Here is a 23,934-nt window from a genome sequence, read left to right as displayed (position 1 = left end):
ACTATATGAATTATACCTACAATTATCTAAAGAACTTGGTTCAACTTGGAACATAGTAAACTCTACCTGTCATGAAAAAACCAATTACATCATAAGCAAGAAATACGATGTATTACGTAAAAAACTTGCAAGTGTAATCAACAATAACACACTTTCGCATCCTTCCAAACATCCTCAAAACAGGACAGTGGAATAGTTAATTTAACAAATGTAGAACTCTCAGAAAGTGAAACGCAAATTCTTCAAAAAGGATATAAGTTCAACCATCCCTCTGATAACCTCAACAAAATTATCAATAACATTGCAATAGTAACACAACATGTAACAGCTAATAGTAATCATAAAAACAAAGATTTTCTCACATACAGCACATGAAAAATAATAGAAAATTACATTGATGATCCAAGTACATCAGAATACTATAAAAAAAAAAAAACAAAACAAATCCATACAAAACTTAAAACGAAAATTAACTAACCAGAATGTAATTCATATTAAAACAGACAAGAATGATTCAATAATTTTAAGGGATAAAACTGAATATATAGAAAAGACAATTCACTTTTTAGACAATAACCAAATAATTCAAATAAATTCAGATCCTACCACTCTTATAAAAAATTGATAAGACAAGCCATAAAAAATTCACCTGACTTAATACCACCAGGTTCTGGTAACAAATATACAGGGTGATTCACGGAGATTTACCGCCACTTACGGAGCTTATTTCCGAAGACTTTTGAGCAAAAATGTCATATAAACAAATGTCCTATTCTCAAATTTACAGAGTTATGTTTCATTATTGGAACACATTGCTGTGAACAACGCGTGATCTTGGCCAGCGAGCAGCCAGCAGATACCGCGAGCACGTGACAATGTCGTGTCAGCAGCTTTTTCACTGACAGTGTTCGTGCTCAATGAGACAATGAGTCAGATTGTTGTCTTCATTTGCGAATGTTGTGAGGTTCATTCCAACAAGCGGTTGGGTACCTCTACTGGATTGAAACAGAACTGGATGATGTTGGAATGCTTTTTCCAGAGATGCTATAACTGTGATCATCTTTTCCTGAGAACAGGCTGCTTAATTATTATCATTTTGCAGCTAATTCAAATTGCAGAAAATAAAATTTCGATAATGTTCTACAAAAACATAAAAGATATGGAAGCTAATTCGATGTTGTGCACTGGGGGATTCTTTCATCTAAAAAGAAAAAATAGTTTTTTCTAATTATTAATTTATGTACTTTATTTATTATACTTTTATTCAAAGTTGCATGTTGAAAATGTAATTAACTATTTCAGTAACCAAATACTTTTCATCCTCTTTCTTTTTGGCGAAAATTTAAATTCAATCTCTAATTTTATTATTCGTCTGCACCATCACTTTCCATCTTAACCTCATTTATGTGAACAGAAGCTCATGTTTGTCTTTCTTTAGTATCCAGGAGACGTCAGTGAGTGTATGCATAGGGTGGATGAAGGATCTTGTCTACCGAACGAAGTCACAGACACTTGAGGAAATACTTGCGTGTCGTACGCAGTTACGTAGAGCGATGAGTGCTGTTCACAAGTGTGCGGCCAAGTGTATCAAAGTGGATGGCAACATTTTTGAAAATGTGTTGTAAACTCTCTAAGACTGTACATTAGGATGCAAAATTGAACTGCATAGAATCAAGTCAGTGGAAGTGGTGTGATTTGTAATAATTGTTCTGATAAGTGCATAAGAATAATGTAATTTTCCAGTTAAAAATTGTAAAAGATGTTTGTGCGAAGCAACTAAGGAGTTCACAGCACATTTTTAGCTTCAGAGTACTTGCCAATTAAAGAAAATGATACTTTTGAATGGTTCATTCTCTATTTGTAATATTCCTTCACCTTAAAACCAAAGAAAGAAGGTATTTTACAAAAACTTCAAATTAGTATAACTCTAAATATTGAGAATACGACAATTGTTTATATGATGTTTTTTGCTCAAAATGTCTTCAGAAATAAGCTCCGTAAGTGGCGGTAAATTCTCGTGAATCACCCTGTATAATGGAAAATCCTAGTATTTCCACACTTAAAACATTACCCAAAACTGATAAATCGGACATACCTATGAGACCAATAGTAAATAGCAGAATGCTCCTAACCATAAAATTAACAAATTTCTTCATAAATTCCTAAAACAAAATATAATTATGAATAATGAACACACATTAACCAATACAAAAAACTTACTCTATAGAATTTCAAAACTAAAAACAACCAACCGAACAGAACTTCTTTCTTTAGACATAACCAACCTTTATAGCAACATACCCATAGTTGAAACCTTAAAAATAATTCAATCTCACCTCGAGCAAATACAATTGCATCCCACACTAATAGAACAAGTCATTAACTTAGTGCAAACATCACTTAGACAAAATTATTTTCAGTTTAATAATAAAGTGGAATATATAAATTAAACTGCAAAAATTGCTCCATGAAATATGTAGGACAAACTCGAAATTTTCGCATTCGATATAATGAACATAAATCCTATTTTAAATATAACTGCAGTAAATCAAAATTTATCCTTCATCTCATTGAAACAGGCCATGAGCTCACAAATATTAATGACGCCCAAACTATAATACAAACTTTAAATAATTGTTCAAAAATAGAAACCACCGAAGAGTATTTTTTTGCAAAAGAATTTAATTTAGGAACCTCACTTCTCAATGAGCAAATCCCAAGTGTACATAATCCTTTGTTTAGTTTATTTTCACAAGCTTTCGTAATCAATTCACCCACCATTCATTTCACTCAACCCTTTCCACATGACGTAATATCTGTGTAAGCGCTTTGCAAGCTTGCATGTGTCCTTCAGTCCGGCCACAACATTCAACGACATACCTACGCAGCTTCCATCACTATGCGTAAGTTTCGTACATGCTAAAAGATTTGTTTTTGAAAAAAAAAAACACTAATTAATGGTTATAGTAATTCCTTTTTGTTTGATTCTTTTCATTTGAACATTTGTAGTTACATACGGCCTGGTTGATTTACACAACTTGCAACGACCTTTCTTATGGAAGAATATGTTCTTAATTTCAGTTACAAGAGCCAACAAATGTTCCACGAAAACAAACAGCTATAAACAATACCATTGAATTCTTTAAGGTTTGAACCAAAATGCAACACTGTTACAGTATTTAATCATAATAGTAATTTAGGCCCAAGAATATATAACAAATTTATATTTAAATATCCTAATCTTGTCAATTCTAATAGCTCTAGTATTAAATTTAAAAAGTTATATATGGATTTTATAAAAGTTGAAAAATTGTACATTTAAATTTATATATTTTAATTGCATAGTAGACATAAGACAAATTGTATTATATACTTATTAATTTCAATTCAGGAATCCGCCCCTGAGCATGAGTTCTACTCTTTCAGGGGTGAGCTAAAGTTTTTCTGTTTATATTACATTTTATGTTACAATTATTAGCAAAATAAGTGAATAAAAAAAAATTGTTACACAACATATTAATGGAAGCTACTTTCTTCATTGTTGTATTGTTACATTTTAAATAACTTATCAATTAACAGAAATTATTTTAATTAATTTTGTTTAACTATTGTAGATGTAACTGATTTTAACCTTGACATTGTCCTGTAAGCTTATAAAGTATTCGTACATTGTAACATTCATACCTAAATGATCTGAAGATGGCAAAATTTACCATTTGTAACATTGTTATACACATTATGCTAATTTAGTGAATAAATTTTCACTTAGCATTTGATAAGCTATTTTAAATGGCAAACATACAACAAATAATTTCTGTATCTCAGCTTATCGGAACTGTATAATATGTCTGTAAAAACAATAATTCATTAACTTTAACAATGTATTAGAAGTGTTTATAAATTTATCGTATTGTTTACTTGAGATAATCACATTTGTATCATTTGCAAATAAGATTACTTAGAATAAATTATGTTTAGTTGAGGCTTGAATTAGTATTGTTATGAATTAGAAACAAGAATTGGCCTAAAATTAATTCCTGGGGAACTCCGTGTTCAATATTTCTAAATTCAGAATGATTTTTATGCTAAGTACTGGTGCGAGTAAAGGAATGACGTACTTTAATAACATAAAAAATTAACAAATTATTAATTATTGAATTACAAGATCTTTCTTTTAACATAGCTCAGTTAGAAGCAACATTAATCATCTTCTTAGAAATAGGTCCTCATGCATAAATTATAACCAGTTCACACCTTCTGTCTCGTGATGTACGACAGTTAGAGTTAAAATGCTTGGAACAGCACAAAGTTAGCTTTTCTCGTGCAGTTTACTGTGTAACTTGATCATTGGTTATAGGTGTACTGGTAGCTATTGAGTTGCATCAGTGTTGAATTAGCTGATCGACATGTCACAAATGTTAACCACACCTACAGAGACATCAATACAGACATGGAAATACTACACCTCCAACCAAAAAGCCAGAAACTAAACACACTAGAACAATATGAAATATACAGACACACAAAAACACACCCCAATGAAATTTCAGAACACACACATTCTTTGAGTCGACCTGGTTGGCGAGTTGGTATAGCGCTGGCCTTCTATGCCCAAGGTTGCGGGTTCGATCCCAGGCCAGGTCGATGGCATTTAAGTGTGCTTAAATGCGACAGGCTCATGTCAGTAGATTTACTGGCATGTAAAAGAACTCCTGCGGGACAAAATTCCGGCACATTCGGCGACGCTGATATAACCTCTGCAGTTGCGAGCTTCGTTAAATAAAACATAACATTTAACACATTCTTTGACTCCACATTACACCACACAAACACACTTTACAAGAAACAAAACAAGAGGCGCCAAGACCAACAACCACCAGTTCTGAGGACGACCCATAATAGGTCGAAACATGTAAACCAGGTATGATAGAATTTAACACAAAGTCATATAATACATATTCCAAAGTGATACAGTGTTAAAAGTTGTGTAATCAAGATGTATGTCTTTTAATTTCTAATAGAGATGGGTTTATACCACATTTTCTCGATATTCGATACTGATGAGGTGTTTTAAAGTTCAGATAGTAGCTACTCGATAGTCAGTACTGTATTGTATTGTATTTATTAACATTCCATGGTATTCATACATGCTTACAGCTAGAATATGGAACAAGTCAAAAAACTTAATACTATTATAAAATCTTAATTTATAGTCACAGTCTAGATGAAATATATATATATATATATATATATATATATATATATATATACTACTAGTACAACACATAGTTTTAGTATCAATTTCATGAAGTGTTATTGAATGTCATGAATTCACCTACAGAATAGAAGGCATGAGAAATTAGGTACTTCTTTAATTTGGCCCTAAATAATTTTATGTTTTGAGTTTCATTTTTTATATCGATAGGGAGGTTATTAAAAATTTATACTGGCATATAACGCACTCCTTTTTGATAGCACGATAGACTTGCCGATGGAGTATGAAAGTCATTTTTTTGACGTGTATTTATGCTATGAACTGTTGAATTAGTTACAAAGTTTTCACGATTACATACGAGGAAGATTATTAATGAAAAGATATACTGACAAGCCATGGGCATTATTTGTAGTTTTTTTAAAATAGTCCTACACGATTCCCTAGATTTGGCACCTACTATTATTCTAATTACTCTTTTTTGTAATAGAAATATATTGTTACTATCTGTGGAATTTCCCCAGAATATTATTCCAAAACTCATTACCGAGTGGAAGTATGCAAAGTATATTGTTTTTAAGGTATTGATATTTACTATCTTTTGCATAGATCTAATAGCAAAACAAGCTGAATTTAGTTTGGGGGTAATTTCTTTAATATGATTTTTCCAATTTAACACATTATCGATTTTTAAGCCAAGAAATTTGGTTGTTGTTGTTTCTAATAGGGATCTATTGTTAATTATTGCGCTAGAAATTTGCGACGTTGAATTTGGACAGGATTTAAATTGAATTATGTTAGTTTTGTTACAATTTAATACTAATTTATTGACTGAGAACCAGTCACATATTTTGAAGAGAATTTCCTCTGTTGAAGATTGGAATGTGTTGGAGTTATTGGCTGTAATTACTATACTTGTGTCATCTGCAAATAATATGGGATGACCTACATCTTTTATAAGGGGAGCAAGATCATTTATAAACACTAGAAAAAGTAGGGGACCTAATATTGATCCTTGAGGAATTCCATTATTAATAGTTCCCCATGTCGATGTAGATTTCATAGTTGTTGTAGATTTCATAGAACTTTAAAAGTGAGAACTGAAACACAATACAACAAAAAATTAAAAACTTCAGAGAGCATTGAAATTTTTTACACTTCACTAATATAGCCTATTTCATGCGTCACTGATTACCATATTTAAGAAGCAGGCAAGAATTCTTATGTTTAAATTAATTGTTATTATTGACAGTATCTCACCTTTCCAATTTTAGTTACACTTTTAGAGTTCATTCACATGTTTTATATCTAAATGTAACCTTCCTGGCCAAATGGTGGAAATTCTAAACTTTTTATAATATGTCTATTTCCTTAGAAATTCCTCTTATGTACCAGTACTAAGGGACTTCCCAAATCCACGACTGGGTCTTTTGAAATACTTTGTTCACTAGGGATTTTGAATGGTGGAAAAGACAACATATTTCTGTAAGACACGGGTCAGAGATGGCTCTACCTATACCACATGATCCTATAAATTTTTATATTCATTCATTCATATCTTTCACTGCAAGCCCAGCATTCTCCAATCTTTTCTATTTTCATCATCATCATCATCATCATCACCATCATCATCATCATCATCATCATCATCATCATCATCATCTCTGTCAAGTAATTGGCCTAGGGACCTGTTACGGTCTCTTGCCTTTTCAGAATGGTCTTTGGAAAAGAAAGAAAGAAGAAAAAAAGAAAGGCAACGTTCTAAGAGCTAATAAGCAGAGAGAGCATTTGGTGTACGTAAACCATTGAGTTAACTGCTACATGCATTATATTGTAATGTATTAGAGAGCAAGAAAGGGAGGGGAGGAAATGTCATCGTGTCGCTACAATAACAACAACTGGAGTACAGTTCCTGCAGCAAATTATCTTTACTATTCAGTAATTTCACTTTATAATATTAAATAACCTATTGTTTATATTGTACATTTAATTACAACATACATAGTTCTGTGTTACATGATATTAATGTAGCTATATGTTGTTGTATATAAATACAACAACATAGAAAACATAGTATTTTACTTTGTACTACTTTGCTCTTCTTCATGACTGCATTTGTTACAGTGTACGACGATATACTTTATTAAGCTTTTCTGCTTTCAAGTCGTCCGACCACAATAATCGCATTGCTTTTTCAAACAGAGCTTTTCTGCTTTCATTTCGTCAGACAATAATCGCATTGATTTTTCAAACAGAGCTTTTCTGCTTTCATTTCATCAGACCACAATAATCACATTGATTTTTCAAACAGAGCTGCAATGGTAACATGATTTACTTTCTCTAGCTCTTCAGATGTCAATAGAAACATTTTGCCCACACCTTCAGTTTGAAGTGCCCCAACAATAACATTAGCAACGGATCTGTTTGCAATATTTGTCGTTTCGTCTATAGATACAATTTTTCATCTTTTAAGGTTTCTCTAATTTCACGTAAGACATCTTCATAACGTTTTGCTAAATAACCCGTACGCAGAGTAGATTGTCGGGATAGTGTTCTACCTGTATATTTTTGCAAAATGATCTGAGACATGGGTGTTTCAGTTTTTTAAATGGAATATTTGCCCTAACGAACATGTGGCCCAGGTCTTGGTAAAAATCACATTTCATATTTGAACTCGTGGTAATAGCTTCGACTTTCTTCAAATTCAACAACTTAAAACATTCCTTGTGTCTTTTAGAGTTGTAGTGTTTTGTACATGGTGTCTCTTGTTCTCCAGTAGATCGACTATACATACCATGCATGTAAGTTTTTCACCATCCGTGGAAAAGTGCTGCGATCCGAACTCCTCAACAAATCGCTGCAATTGTACATGCCGAGGCTTCTTTTTTTCCGCATATCGTAAACTATGTTGTAATGTAAAGGCAAATAAATGCTATGCACTTACGGTAAACACAAGCAGAACTAATTAGAAGGACTGCGATAGGAAAAAAGTAAATACAGGAAATAGTGTAGAAGGACCAATAAAGAAGAATATGAAGAAGACAGGAAATTCAAATACGCCAGGAAATGCACAGGTATTGAAAACTATCTAAGACAGCACATATAACATCAGAGAGCTCTGTGCGTACAATGACTGTACCTTGTAGGTAAGACTCCTTCCCCCACCTCGTGACGTAGTCAAAGCTCTTGGTATAGTAAACTTGTGTCCACTGATAACGTACCCCATCTGCTCTCTTTGCTAATAAGTATGATACCTTTCCCCAAAAGTATTACTTGCTTTCGATTTTCCCAAGTGTTTGAGGATATCGAAAGTATCGAGGAGTCATCTCTAATTTCTAAGCATTAAACGTGAAACATCATATGCAAATTCTTTGGTACCACTAAAAGCATATTCATAAATAAACTATATAATAGACCAATGTGCATATATGTAATGCCCACATTAAATGTTATAAGTCATAAATATTAACTGTTGCATTGTATAAATATTTAGTATTCAGGAAAATATTTATAATTACTAATAGGGTAACTAATAGGGCATGTAGTATTACATCATGTAAGAGAATATGTTGTATGATAAATAAATACAAAAAAAAAGTCAGTTTCTCTTATATCGATCAATAAAACTAAATGCTGATTTTTCCAAATTTCATTAGCCTTTCAGGCTGTGTCATGGATAGCATTCCATTGGGCGCCACTTGTGGAATATGGGAGAGGGGTATGGTATTTGAAATAGAATGGTGGGCATTCTTTTTCTGGGATAGCCTATTCTGATTTTCAACAAATCAGGTAACTTTTGTTTGAAATTTTTTTTTTTTCTTAAATGTTGTCTTAAGAAGTTACAGCTTGTTGAAAATAATACAGACCTCGAGAAAAACCCCAACTGTGATCTTGTCCCCTGCAAATTCGGGCTGTTTGCATGACAGTCTGATGTTCTAGACTACACAGTCACTACAGGGATTTAATACAATCTTAATACTCTTCATGAACCAGAGAAAGAAACTTAGGAAATAAAGGCAACATTAAATATTTTGATAATCATCTGTTTTTAAAGCCACCTAATATCTTAAAAACAGCTAGCTGGTCGTGTTTTTTTAGTTGGTTATTTAACGACGCTATATCAAATACTAGGTTATTTAGCATCGATGGGGTTGGTGATAGTGAGATGGTGTTTGGTGAGATGAGACCTAGGATTCGCCATAGATTACTTGACATTCTCCTTATGGTTGAAGAAGACCTCGGAAAACCCCAATCAGGTAATCAGCCAAGAAGATTCGAACCCATGCCGAGCACAACTCCATATTGGCAGGCAAGCACCTTAGCTGACAGATACGTCGGTGGCCTGGTCGTGTTAATTGTTTAGTTCTTACAACGAGAAATGTGGCACGATTTGACATAGAGGTATAAGTATGAGAATAAAAATAAAGAGTCCATGAAATCCCATAGGACAAGGGCCTCCTGTAATGCCTGCTACAGGGCTAGTTCAGTTAATCTCAATTGGCTAGCCAATCTAATTGAGATTTTTGCCTGCTTTCCGTGCCTTCCTCTGGTTAATTTCTTGCTCTGTTTGTGCCTTCGGTTTTTATACTACATAAAGTAAAATATAGGCCTACACTTGCTTACTTGCTTACAAATAGCTTTTAGAGAACCCGGAGATTCATTGCTGGCTACCGCCTTCACTTAAGCCCTCTATCAGTCCCTATCCTAAACAAGATTAATCCAGTCCCTAGCATCATATTCCACCTCACTCAAATCCATTTTAATATTATTCTCCCGTCTATGTCTCGGCCTCCCCAAAGGTTTTTTTCCCTCAGGTCTCCCAACTGTACTATATTTGGCGAGTTTATGGACTCCGCTGCACCTTTGCAATGACTTATAATTCCTGTAAAATAAATCTTATAGCCTAATCCGTCTACATTCTGGTTGTCATAGTTTTGAAGCATTGTGTGGTTCTTCTCCTATTATTACCGGTTTAAAATTGACGCAGAAAGAATCTATCAACTGGCCAAATGGACTATACCACTCTATATGCATTTCTGGATTCACCCATACATTCTACGTGCCCTGCCCATCTCAAATGTCTGAATTTAATGTTCCTAATTATGTTAGGTGAAGAATACAAGGCGTGCAATTCTTTGTTGTGTAACTTTCTCTATTCTCCTGTAAATTCATCACTCTTAGCTCCAAATATTTTTTCTAAGCATTTTATTCTCAAATATCCTTAAACTCTATTCTTTTTTCAAAGCGAGAGTCACGTAGAAAAAGTCCTGCCACTCACATACTTTATTTATATGAAACACAGAGCAATCCAAGTACTGATCGACTCGAAATTGAATACCCTCTTTTAAGTTCTTAGCTCAGTCATTCATATTTACTTCGTTGTGGTTTAAAGGACTCCTTTTTCCAGACATTTTCATTCTTCACAGTGTGTTGCTGTTCTGGACCATACTGGTCCTGCTGCTTCTCTAAACAGGTCTGACCAACTCTACCTCAGTCTGCCCTGGCCTCTCTTCCCTATTCTCAGGTCCCATACAGTTGATGCAAAGGCCCATCATAACTGTTTGAGCCTCAGCATGTGACCGCCCCATCTCCACTTTAGTTGTATAGTTTGGACCTCTATATTCTTCGTGCTTGTCCATGTCATCACTTCTTGGTTGCTGATTCTATTCCTCCAGGTGACATGTAGTATTTTTCTCCCCATCTTGCGTTTGCTTACTCTTAGAATGACTGGGAAGACACAGCTCTCCAAAACATCGATTTTTAATCTGTGACTTAAGAATGTGTCAAGAAGGGTGAATTTTAGAGACCAGAATTTGTTCCATGCCATTTTTATTCTTCTCTTAATCTCCTCGTCTGAAGTTTCTTGCATTGTTTTGAGTTGGTCCAGGTATGTATATTCGTGGGTGTAGTTGATAACTGTGTTGTTGATAGTAATGGGGATTACTGGTCCATTAGATATAATTTTAGTTGTATTAGGGTTCATAGTCAGACCGACGTCTTTATAATATTGCAGAGATCATTTAGCATCTTCTCCAACTCCTTAGCCATTTTTGCATACAGTACAATATCGTCGGTGAATCTTGGTTTGTTAACCTTTTTGAGTTTAAGTAATTCTTTTTTTTTTTTTTTTATGTGCCAATCCAGCTTACGGAATAAATCTTCAAGAAGACTTGGGAGTAATTTTGGCGAGATTGGATCCCCTTGCTTGACTTCTCTTTCTAGTCTGAATTTGTCACTTTCTTTTTCTGTTCTGATTTTGAACCAACTTAGCTCGTAAATTTTGCCGAGGATCCTAATGTATTTATTTTCAATGCCTAGGTTCTTCAGTACCTGCAGTACCTTCCCATGTTCCACTGAGTCGAAGGCCTTGTTGTAATTCACGAAAGCAGTATATATTGTAAGTTCGTATTCGCGTACTTTTTCCATAAGCTTATTCACAGTTTGGATGTGGTCACTTGTGCTGCATCCTGATCGGAATCCTGCCTGTTCAGGTGGTTGATTTTCATCTAGGGTTTTTGTTAGTCTGTTTATAATCATTTTCAGGAACAGTTTGTATAGACTTGCAATAAGACTTATAGGTCTGTAATTGTTCTAATCGTCTTTTGGGCCTTTTTTCTGAAGCAGTATAATTGTGCTTGTCATCCACTGGGGCGGTATCTCTTTGCTGTCTAGTATTTCAATGAATAATATTGTGAGGGGTGGAATTAGATTTTCTGCTCCCCAGTTTAGACATTCGTTGATTATGTGATCATCTCCAGATGCTTTTCCAGTTTTTAGGCTCATTAAAACAATTCTTACTTTGCCACGTATAATGTTGACTTTCTTCGGTCTAAAGTCTTCTTTGCACGATTCATACTAGCTCCTTAATGAGATGCCACAAATGGTGCATCTGTACAATGATTTGTAGAATGTAGTAACAGTATCTATTATGTCCTTTCTGGAAGCTTTGCGCTCTCCAGTTTGTTTCTTAACTCGTAGCATTCATTGCTTTCTTTGCTTAGTTTCTTCCTGACTGACTTCACTGATTTTGAGTTTTCGATTATGCTTCTTCCTGTGTCGGACTTGTATTGATGGAGATCCCCCCTGATTTCTCTCTTCATTAGCGTATTGAGCTCAGCATATTCTATTCTATTCCTGGTGGAATTGTTCTTGGTATTCTTCCTTCTGTATCTCTCCTCAGTTAGTTTGATGGTGTTCTCATTTAGTTTGCTATTGCGTTGTTTGGTGTTATCTTTTGTTTTGGCGCTGTTTCTGGCGTCTACAATGCAATATTTTCAATGCATCATATGAGGCATGAACATTTTCCAATGATTCGAAATTTACTTGGTTCAGACGTTTCTGTAGTTCGGGTTTGTATACTCTATTTAAACATTCAGCTGTTGTCCTCTGAATTGGCCTGCAGTGTCTTCTTCTGTTTAATTTTAGATTCATTCTGTGATCTGTGTTGAACTGGAGACCGTTTAGCACTTGTATGTTTGTTATGTTGTTTAAACTATCACTTAGTATAAAGTCTGTTTCATTCTTTGTTTCTTTCTTTCATTTTGGCGCACTCCACGTCCATCTTGCAGCGGGATTCTTTTGAAAAAAAGTATTAAATGTCTTGAGTTTATGTTAATGGGTGAACTGGATCAACCTATCTCCCCTTTTGTTTCTGGAGCCATAGCCATGATTATCCATTGGTTCTTTGTAGGAAAATTTCTTGCTTCCAATTTTGCTCTTAAAATCTTCGACTTATAAACGTTCTGTGATGTCCATAGTCAGACAGAATATTGTCTAAGACATTGTAGAACTCTTATATTTCGTTATCTGTGGCTGAGTGGTAGGTGCATATGTTTGTATAATGACAGTTTTCTAGCCTCCGATGAGCAGTGTTAGTCTTGCATGTGTGATGAACCCTACACCTTTCTGGCCTTTTATTTCTCTGATGTAGCTAAATATATTTCCATTCGGTCTTTCTAGTATTGCCTTACCTTTTTATTTCACTCAGCCCGATGACGTCATACTTAATTTTTTCTATCACGTTGTCCATTTCTAATTGTCCTTCTTCTGATAGTAGGGTTTGCACATTCAGTATGACAATATATTTTAATGAATTAAATAATAGTATTTAATTCATTAATATGTCACATCAACGGACGTATATATGTCACCCAAACATCGTAAGATGAAGATTACATATATTTTAGTTCCCTGTGTTGTTCCTTCCAGTGTGTTGGGGTGTTCTTGTCAAGTTTTCTGCGTTTTTTGGTTCGTCCATTTGATCCGGTATCCATTTATTTGAATTTTTTGGTATCCGACCTTCACAATGTTTCCTTTCTTTGCTTCTTCCTAGCTGTTTTTCATATTGCAGCCTATATTTCTCTCTTTTCTCGTCATGTCATTATCTATATACAATTCTTGGCCCTTGAGTTTGATTTGTTCCTCATAATGCGTATTTTGTCATCAAGACTTTGCATTTCTCTCTTTACAAGTCATGCTTTTAATACTAGGTGAATACTGGAGAATTGATTGATTACGTCTAAAGTATTCAATGAACGACGTTGAATGCAAATGTCACATATGAACTTTAAATGGCTGGAAGTATGGCTACATAATTACTAAGTATGGGTGTGTGAAGAACAGGAATCGCATGAATATGAAATCAAAAGTAAAGGATGGGAATTCTATTAACGTTCTTGCTGAGAATCCACAGATAAGTCAACTTCAATTGGCTAGAGACTGCTGAATCAGCTGCGCCATCAGTACAGTGAATACTAAAGCAGTAAAAATATCATGCTTATCATTATCTGCTTGCATCAAGAACTCTCAGAAAGAAATTACTAACTCTGCATTGTGTTTTCGTCAATTCCACTGTGACAGGTGTTACGTTCAGAAAGAGATTCTTTGAAATTTAACTGGAATACAATAATTAATAAAATATTTATACTAGTTCTTTTGTACTCCAATGAATCTCCACTTCTTGCTTGTCAGACACGACTAATTATTTTTTTCTAACCATTATTTGTCAGGTGATATAAGTGAAATAAACAATGTGACGGGTGTAACATGAAAAAGACATGCATAAATTAATAATACAGTTTAACTAATAACTGTGTGAAGTTCACAATCTGAATTAATTGTGTTACCTATTTTCAGTGAGAGGAAAGTTAAAGGAATCGAGTGATGTAATTAAAATATTAAGCCTTGCACTTACAATTTAATTAATTTTATGTGATGGCTGTTATTTAATAATGTGACAGGTGTTACTTGTCTGAAGAAATTTCAGATTTTTTTTCGGTTCAAATCATAGACCACTTATTCTGAACATACATTTTCTGTAGTTCACTACATAGACTTAAGAGTATGGTACTGGTAGCCAAATATCAAAAGTAGACATATGTTTTAAAAGTGTGCTTTTTTATTTTTTTTTTTTTATAGTTAACTTTCACTTAGTACATTACAGATATGATGTTGACAGGTTCAAAATCGTACTTCTGACGCTTTAAAGTAAATTAATGCAAACATTTAATAGAAACAATAAAAAATACATCCATAAAATCAAAATAGTGTGGTTAGAAAAACAGATCTGCTTTTGATATTAAACTGTTGTTCCTAACATAAATGTACTTTTTTGTATATATATGCTCACTTAAACAGATTCTAAATATGAATTTATAATTCTCATAATAGAATTTAAGAAATTTTACTAAAACTGTAATTACAAAACAAAATGCAACGACTTAAGCAGCATCATACTCAGAGCTGTCTCAATTTTTACTCTTTGTACAGCTTTTCCTAGTGACTGTGGAATTTCGTACACAGGTGAATCACTGAAAATACTAGTATTTATTAATGCAGCTTTTCTTGCCCTGTAGTTTCGAACTTTCAGTTTTGTTTTCTTTCTGTGAGCAGTAAGTTCTTTTCTTGATAGCTTCTTTGTTCTCCTAAGCTTGTCCCTCTCTCTCTCCTGCAAATAGTCTTCATATCTGTGTTGTTTGAGTAAAGGGAGATAAGTCATAAAAATGAGTTTGGAGATAAATGAAAATTAAACTTGGAACTCTTACTGAAAATAATTTTCTACTCAAATAAAACACGTCAACTGCTAGTATTCTTTTCATTTCTGCACACTCACTTGTATAATTTAACTTGTGTGTTCATCTGGGGAACAAAATTTCATTTGCACAAAAAAATTACTTATCCTCCTTCACTCTAACACCACAGAATTTTATCTTCAATTTTCTTCGCCTACGACATTCAGCTTGCCTCTCACCTGCTGATTTCCCCATTCTGCAATTAAATATATACAGTATCCTTCTTCTTCTTCTACTATGGTACTACAGCCCAAATCGGGCCTTGACCTCCTCTATTCTACTCTTCCAATCAGATCTGTCCAGTGATGTTCTCTTCCATACTGTTACTCCCAAAACTTGTCTAGCATCCACTCTCACTGCATCAGCCCATCTATCCTTCGGTCTGCCTATCGGTCTTTTACCATATATCCTTCCCTCCAATATTTTCCTAGGTATCCTCTGGTTCTCCATTCTGTTGATATGCCCAGCCCATTCCAATCTTCGGAGTTTGATGTGTGTCACTACATCCATATCTCGATATTGTTCCATTACTTCCTGGTTATACCTTATCCTCCATTGTCCATTTTCATTAACTGGTCCAACTATCCGCCTCAATATATTTCTTTCGAATGCACCTAAGGCTGATTCTGTCTTATTATTCATTACCCAAGTTTCACATCCATAACAGAGTACTGTTCAAATCACTGTTTTATAAATTCGAAATTTAGTTTTCTTATGTACAAATCTTGATTTCAGGATATCCAATAATGCAAAGTATGTTTGATTTCCCTTCGTCGTGCGTGTTTGTATATCTGTTCATTCTTTTTTATCATTGGTTATTACTGACCCAAGATATTTAAAATCCTTCGTGGTTTCGAATCTTTCAGAACCTATCTGTTGATTGGATATGAGGGTATTTCTGGACTGTATCATCCACTCTGTCTTGCTGTTATTAATGTTCTATCCTATTTTTCCTGCTGCTTTTTCAAGGTCTTTAAGTATCTCTTCTACTTTGGCTTTTGATCTACCCATGATGTGCAAATCATCTGTGTACCCAACAACTTGTACGCTCTTATACATTAATGTATTATTAATATCGATATCTGTTTGCCTTATCACCCAATCTAGCGTAATATTAAATAGCATTGATGCCAATCCATCCCCTTGTTTCAACCCATTGTTAACAACAAAGGTTTCTGATATGCCATCAAAAACTTTGACTTGTGCTCTAGTTTCCAACATTGTCACTTTATCAGTCTTATTATTTTTGGATGTATTCTTTGTTTTGCTAAGATTCTATATAATCCAATTATACTTACGCTGTCATAGGCTGTCTCGAAGTTTATGAAAAGGTGATATAGGCTCAAGTTATATTTCCAAAATTTCTCTGACATAATTTTTACTGTGTGTAGTTGATCTATAGTGGATCTACCTTTTCGAAAACCAGCCTGATCTTCCCCTATTATATTCTCATAATATGGTTCCAGTTTTCTTCGTAATATGTGAGTAAAGATCTTGTACACTATGCATAGCAACGATATACCTGTATAATTATGACAGTCCAGTCGATCACCCTTCTTGTAGATTGGGCATATTATGGCTGTTTGTCACTCTTTAGGCATCTGTTTTCTTTTCTATATCTGTATTATCAATGAGTGAATCGCCTTTTCCATTGGTTCTCCCCCTGCTTTAATCAATTCTGGCGGGATATTATCAATGCCTAGTGCCTTGCCATTTTTTAATCCTTCAATAGCCATTCTAATATCTATTCTATCTGGTTCTTCCAATTCTCCTTCAATCCTACCTTCGTTAAAATCTTCTATATACGGTATCCAGCTATCTCAAAACGTTAAATTAATTAACTGCAGGGTTAACATGCAGCTTCGTGTATCCTTAAAAATGCAGCAGCTCAATCTACATTTGTTATTTTTAGGTTATGCTAGTGGTTAATATCTTCAGTAATTCATTCCTTGTTAACTAAGCAAGAAATAATGTTACAGAATAGAAAAGTAATATGATTTGTAACCAGTGGCGTATACTGGTTAAAGGGTTTGGGCTACCACTGACCCTATTATTACACAAAATATATTTTAAAATCCCTATAATAAAATTCCTTACATATTTATGTGAATTCCAGACGTCTTGATTGGGACGAAAATACGTTGATGACTTCGTCCTTGAAATTACAGTTGGGTCACTTGCATAGTTTCTGTAGAAATGACTTTTCAATGGATATTAGTGCCAAGCCGGATAAACGTTCTTGTGTATGAGTTGATCTACAGTAGGACTTTATTCTCTTCAACGCAGAAAATGTTCTTTCTACCGATGCTGACGTAGCTGGTATTGTCACAATTAATGTTGCCAATTTAAGGACTTCAGGAATAACTTGGTTCAGCTGGTTTTCATATATGGCAGATAATATTTCATGGATAGGTTTGTTCGAAAAATCAAAGACTTCTGCTGAATATATTACACTTAATTCATTTTTAAAACGTACTTGATCAAAGTGACTGTTATAGGACTGAAATAATTTGTTTAGTGCCTCATTCGGGAAGTTTTCTCTATAAGCAGAAAATTTTTGAGAATCTAGAAGATGTGTGAACTGAAGCTTTCCATAATCAGATAATCTGTCGGTAATTTCCATGTGCATACGATCTAGTATGCTGTAGTACAGCTGCCTGTATTTCAATTCATCATCTCCTTTTCTTCGCTTTAATGGTGGTTCCATTGTATTGGCTGAAGAATTTTCATTTTCCATATTACTCCATATGGACGGAAACCCACTACGTCTGAACTCGGATATAGTATTTTTTTTTTAACTTTGATACCTCTTGCAAGTAGTATGCTATGTCTAGACTTTTTGTCTGAAGAATATTGTAGAGCACATCTGTATGTGCGAACACTCTAGCATAGACTTCAAGAAGAAATATATTCTGAAACTGTGTGAAAAAATTCAAATATCCTTGAGCCTGCACATTTACAGCATCATCCCAGTTTTCTTCAGAGTCATTACAAATGATATTTTAAAGAAAGCAGTCCGTTTTTCTCTGTATTCCTTTACTGTATTTACAAGCCGAGATGTAAAATTCAATCTAGTTGGTGCTACGTTTGGGAGTTTCTTGTTCATAAATTCCTTGAGTTTTCTGATCTTTTAGGAGATGATGAGAAAAATGCAGCTAAACCCGACAGTGTTTTGATAAAAATGCGGCATTCTGGAATGGATGAAGTAGTTTGTTGCAAAACTAAATTGAGAACATGGCTGTAACAATGGACAAATAGTGCTTGAGGATACTTTTCTTGAACTTTTGTTTTTAAGCCATTAATATTTCCCGCCATAACTGAAGCACCATCGTATGTCTGTGCAATTAACTTATTGCCGACATTGTTTTCTGCTATAACACCTTCTGCATGCAGAAACAAAGCAGCAGCAGTTTTGTCCGAACTGACATTTGTGAATCCTATAAACCGTTCTTGAACATTGGCAGTACTGTCGACGTATCTTAAAACAGTGGACAATTGACTCTGATTAGAGCAGTAACTTGTTTCATCAACAACAATGGCCACAAAAGGTTTTATTTTCTTTATCATAACCCCACTTATAGCAAATATTAAGTCATTCTGAATTGCGAGAGAAGTACCACGAAATACTGTTGAACTCTCAAGATGATTGGCCAGTAAATGGTCAAATTCACTTAAGGAACTTAAAGATTCAATATAATTTCCTATATTGTCTGATTCCACACTCTCGTTATGACCCTGAAAAGCCAATTCTTGTTTTCCTAGAAAGCAGACTGCGTTAATAAGATGCAGTAAAATCTCCCGATTTTTTTTTCACAAGAGCATTGTGTTGGTTGATGTGTAGAGCTTTTCGCTTATCTAGCTGTAAATCAATTCTTGTCTTTCCAAAGTTTGCAAAGTTCATGCTACTACAAATATGAGCTTTTGATTTGTCGTATTCTAGGACTGCCGTTCGAAGGGAGTTCATATTAGAAAACCCCTCTTTTGACCACACATTAGTTTCGCGGCTAAATAACAAACATGGCCAGCAAAATAGTTTAGACAGTTTAGAAGTACCACACAACCAATTCCACTTACCATATGATGTTGAAGTGAAATGGCGTGTGTACTCTCGCTGTTTTTCTTTTACGTCCATGGACAAATTTAACTCAGGAGTTGGTCTTTCCATTTTCACAATTTCAACTTTCTCGTTGTTATGTACGACGGTTTAAAATGCACTTTTAATAAACCTTCTATTACACAGTCATTTTCAACACAAACCTCTCCAGAAACTTGTTCTGCCATATTTTTCACAATATCACTTAATTGGGAAATTAAAAACTTAATAATTCACAATTAATATAACTCTTAGACACTCGAACAAATCACAGGTTTAAAATAATGCACTGCAAGAACACAATCACATTCAATTGCTAGCGTACTAAGCTATTGCTGCTTCGCGCCTGCGAAGAAACCGATCACGAGAGCGGCAACTCGCCCACCTACAGTGCACGATGGAAACATAAGGGAGCGGGGGGGACGGGCAGTTGTGCGACAGGACAGCATGAGCGAAACGGTCAAAGGCTACCTCACGTAGCAAGCGGTTTCTCCAGCGATGCCGCCTTGACAACTTGTTTCTTTTCGAGAGCAGAGAGCGCATATAAATCTAACAATTACTTTAATTTTAATTACTATGGTAAAACTAATAATACAAAATTATTACATTATGTTATATTATAAACTTTTTCTTTTGTAATTTCCTTGGGCTACCGCCGGTAGCCCCGGTAGTCCGCAAAATACGCCCCTGTTTGTAACCTATAATTTTTAGGTAAATCAGAACTTTCGACTAAACATTCAGCTTAATGTAAATTTGGTGGGAAATCTTTTAGACAAGTAAGCTTTTGGAGGAAACAGGTATTAAAATTTAGTTTTATCAACATTTGAAACCTATTTAATGTGTTGTAGGGGCTACCTGCAATAAATCAAAATACAGAATTCCTGTGTTCTCCATGCTCTAATTTTGTAACACCCGTCACATTAAAACACTTCTTATTTTTAGTTAAAAAAAATTAAAAACATTACTGTACTTTTGGCATCATATTTCGACTTAGCTATAAAAAATTTGGTGCCTTCAGGACAAAAACTGAGAGCAAGAGAGTAACTTTAAGCATATTCTGTGATGGGTGTTACATAAAACACTTATTTTTAAAATAACAAATTTTTTAATTCACTGAAATTCATCAAAGAAAGTTGACACAGTGATTTTAAAGTCTTCTCTTTCTGTTAATAGAATTACAACAGAGAACAGCCTGGTTTATTAATTTTAAGTTGTGGTTTGGCAACAAACTGCCAAAGTAAATTTGACAGATCAAAAGTACACACTAAAAATATTCACTTTAGATGTCTGTAAAACAGTGACGAATTAAATAAATCGAACTTTTCTGCTAATTTCTAAAAATTTGAACTTTCCTGAAGAAAATGATATAAAGAGCATATACTGAACACGAAATGTAATTTTAACTTCGACGTCCAACATATCGTGGAATTGACCTTATGTGAGTGGTTAAATAATGGTTTTGCAGAAAGTGTTTTATTATTGAGAAACATATTATTTTCAGATGAGGCAGTGTTTTCGAACACAGGCAGTGTTAAGAAACATTATATGCATTACATTATTGGCAAAAAACGAAAATGGCATCGGACAAAAGGTCTACGAAATTTTGATGATGAAATTAGAAAAATTATACAAGAAAAACAGATAGATTATTTAAAATTTCTTAGTACAAAGAAAGAGGAAGATAAAATAGAATACCACAGGAAAAGAGCCATTGCCAAACGTGAAGTCCGAAAGTACCATAGAAAAAGTTGGGAACAATTTGTATCCTTTTTAGAAAATTATGTCACAAGACCCCAACCCTCAATATATAAAATTTTGAAAAATTTAAATACCGTAGTGAAAACAAAGATAATGCCAGATTAAATATAATCCGCCATGATAAATGGATTAATTACTATCAAAATTTATGGACAAACAACTGTCCTTCCATTCAGATACAAGAGTTAGATGATTTGCAAAGAGACTCCATTTCTTTAGAAGAACTTCAAACAGTTTTGAAAAATATGAAGAGTAACAAAGCACCTGGTGAAGATGGTATACCTGCTGACCTATTCAAACATTCCAGTCAGTCATTTCTCATAAGATTTTTAAATCTGTTAAATATCATATGGCAAGGAGAAAATCCACCTCAAGATTGGTCAAAATCATTAGTTATTCCAATATTTAAGAAAGGAGATAGGACCAACTGTGATAATGACAGAGGGATCAGTTTGTTAAATTCTGGTTATAAAATTTATTCTAGTATTATTAAGAATAAATTATGTAAATATTATGAAGATATATTTAGTGAAGAACAAAATGGCTTCCGGAAGGGCAGATCATGTTGCGATGGATATTTTACAATGCAAATTTTGATTGAGAAGCATCGAGAATTCAATACAGAAACACATTTGGCATTTATTGATTTTATAAAAGCATTTGATAAAGTGAACAGAAGTTTGTTATTCGAAATTTTGACAAAGGATCAGATCTCAAAGCAGATCATATATAATCTTTTATAACCTTTATAAATCGAACCTTATTGCAGTAAAAATAAAAGAAAAATAACTCATTGGACGGAAATAAACTCAAGAGTCAGACAAAGTTGTGGCCTCTCTCCTTTGCTTTTTAACGTTTATATGAATGCCATTGTGAAAGATTTTAGGGAAACAAAACACGGATATATCACTATTAACAGAAATTTAAAATTAGATGTAATAACGTTTGCAGATGATCTTGTTTTACTAGCAATATCTGAAGATGATTTGCAATGGTCAGTACATAATTTAAATTTAATAGCTCAAAAATATTCAATGGAAATATCCATTAACAAAACAAAAATAATGGCCTTTTGTGGTAAATACCCAATACCAAGCAAAATTTGTTTAAATAACACAATTTTGGAAAGAGTTAATGAGTTTAATTATTTCTTTTTTTGAAAATTTGGATTTATCAGAGAAAATTGTAAAATTCAACAAATCAATGGGCATCATTAATAGAGTGAAGCGTGGACTATAAGGACAAAAGATGAGATTCATGCGCCGAACCGCTGGCTACACTAAATGGGATCGAAAGAAAAATGAAGATATCCTTCAAGAACTTAATGTGTCATCAATACTGGACTATATCTCCAGATATCAGTAAAAACTGGAAGGAACACGTCTCAAGAATGGTTTCATCCAGGATCCGTAAGACAATAATGAAGTATCGTCCAAATGGGGAAATGGTTACTTGGTCGACATATGAAAAGATGGCAAGAAAATCACTTTTTCAGGCCATAACAGTTCTTTTGGGACTAGTACTTGACATGATGATGATGATGATTATGATTATGATTATTATTATTATTATTATTATTATTATTATTATTATTATTATTATCATCATCATCATTGGACACTTTAAAACCCAAAATAAATGAGAACTGTATCTTTTCAGCATCATTTATCATGAAATGTTTGGTATCACATTCTTGGAAACTTTTATCATAGGTCCTTACGTTTTTGAAGGCACAATTACAGGTGAGGCATGTTGTCCTTTTGTCAGCTATGAATTACGTAGCCTACACTTTTGAAGAATGTACCCTCATTGTAAGGGTAGGAATGTGGTATGACAGGATAGTGCTCCACCAAATTTCGCTAGATGTAAACATGAATTGTTAAATGACAAGTTGGAAGATAGGTGGATAGAATGTGCTGGACCTGTTACATGACCTTCCACTCACCTGATATCATTTGAAGTACTTTTTATGGGAATACATAAAAAAGTCATGTCTGCAGCACCTACCACCAAAGAAAATATGAAGAAACTCATATGTGAAGCATGTGGCACTGTTACTTCCTCTAGGTATTAAATTGGCAAATGTTAAAAGAAACCTTACAAAAGAATTAATAAGTATTGTACTTAGATGTTGATGAAGGTTACTTTGAGCACCTAGTGAATTGATTCAAAGTAATGCTTACAGTCGTGCTCAAACCTCCTGACGTTTCGCGAGCAACAGTAACTGCGAGCGCGACGTTGTCACAACTACCCTCTCTGTCTCTGTCTCTCAGCGGCAGTAGTTTTAAAACTGTGGAGTGCGACCCTGTACCTGAGATTGGTTTGATAGAGAGTTACCGAAGGCTTAATAATAATAATAATAATAATAATAATAATAATAATAATAATAATAAATATTATCATCAGAGTGCATCGAATGAAATTAAAAGTCACAAAATATAGAAAAATTAGTTGGGTCAGACTTAAATAATCATACTCACTGAGTTTGTATTAGTTTTTATAATAGTTTTACCTTTATTGGGGTTAATAAAGTTGTCGAATAGCACGAAGACGCAGTGTGATAAAATAAATTAAATGATAGGCTTAATTTGAAATAGTAATTTTCTGTACAAATGAATTGACATGGCCCTAAATAGCATTATGTCCATGCTGTCAAAGCATATTCTTGCAAAAATAGTGGTTATTATATGCACATTTCATATATAATGCTTTTATAAAATACCCCATTTGTTGTACTCATGTCCAGCATAATGCGCTATTTTTCTGAAATATTTTCGATGTAATTTTCAGCAATATACTAT

The 23,934-nt window shown here is 33.9% G+C and overlaps 1 protein-coding gene across 4 annotated transcripts in view; it reads left to right on the top strand.

Annotated features, from left to right (window-relative positions):
• LOC138698179 (constitutive coactivator of peroxisome proliferator-activated receptor gamma-like) overlaps positions 1-23,934 on the top strand; it is a 101,068-nt gene that overhangs the window by 11,010 nt on the left and 66,124 nt on the right. The window lies entirely within an intron of this gene.

The sequence above is a fragment of the Periplaneta americana genome, chromosome 4 (genome assembly GCF_040183065.1).
Source record: "Periplaneta americana isolate PAMFEO1 chromosome 4, P.americana_PAMFEO1_priV1, whole genome shotgun sequence".
Classification (NCBI taxonomy): Eukaryota; Metazoa; Arthropoda; class Insecta; order Blattodea; family Blattidae; genus Periplaneta; species Periplaneta americana.
Note: the sequence above shows the minus strand (reverse complement) of the source record. Positions and strands in the feature narration are given on the sequence as shown.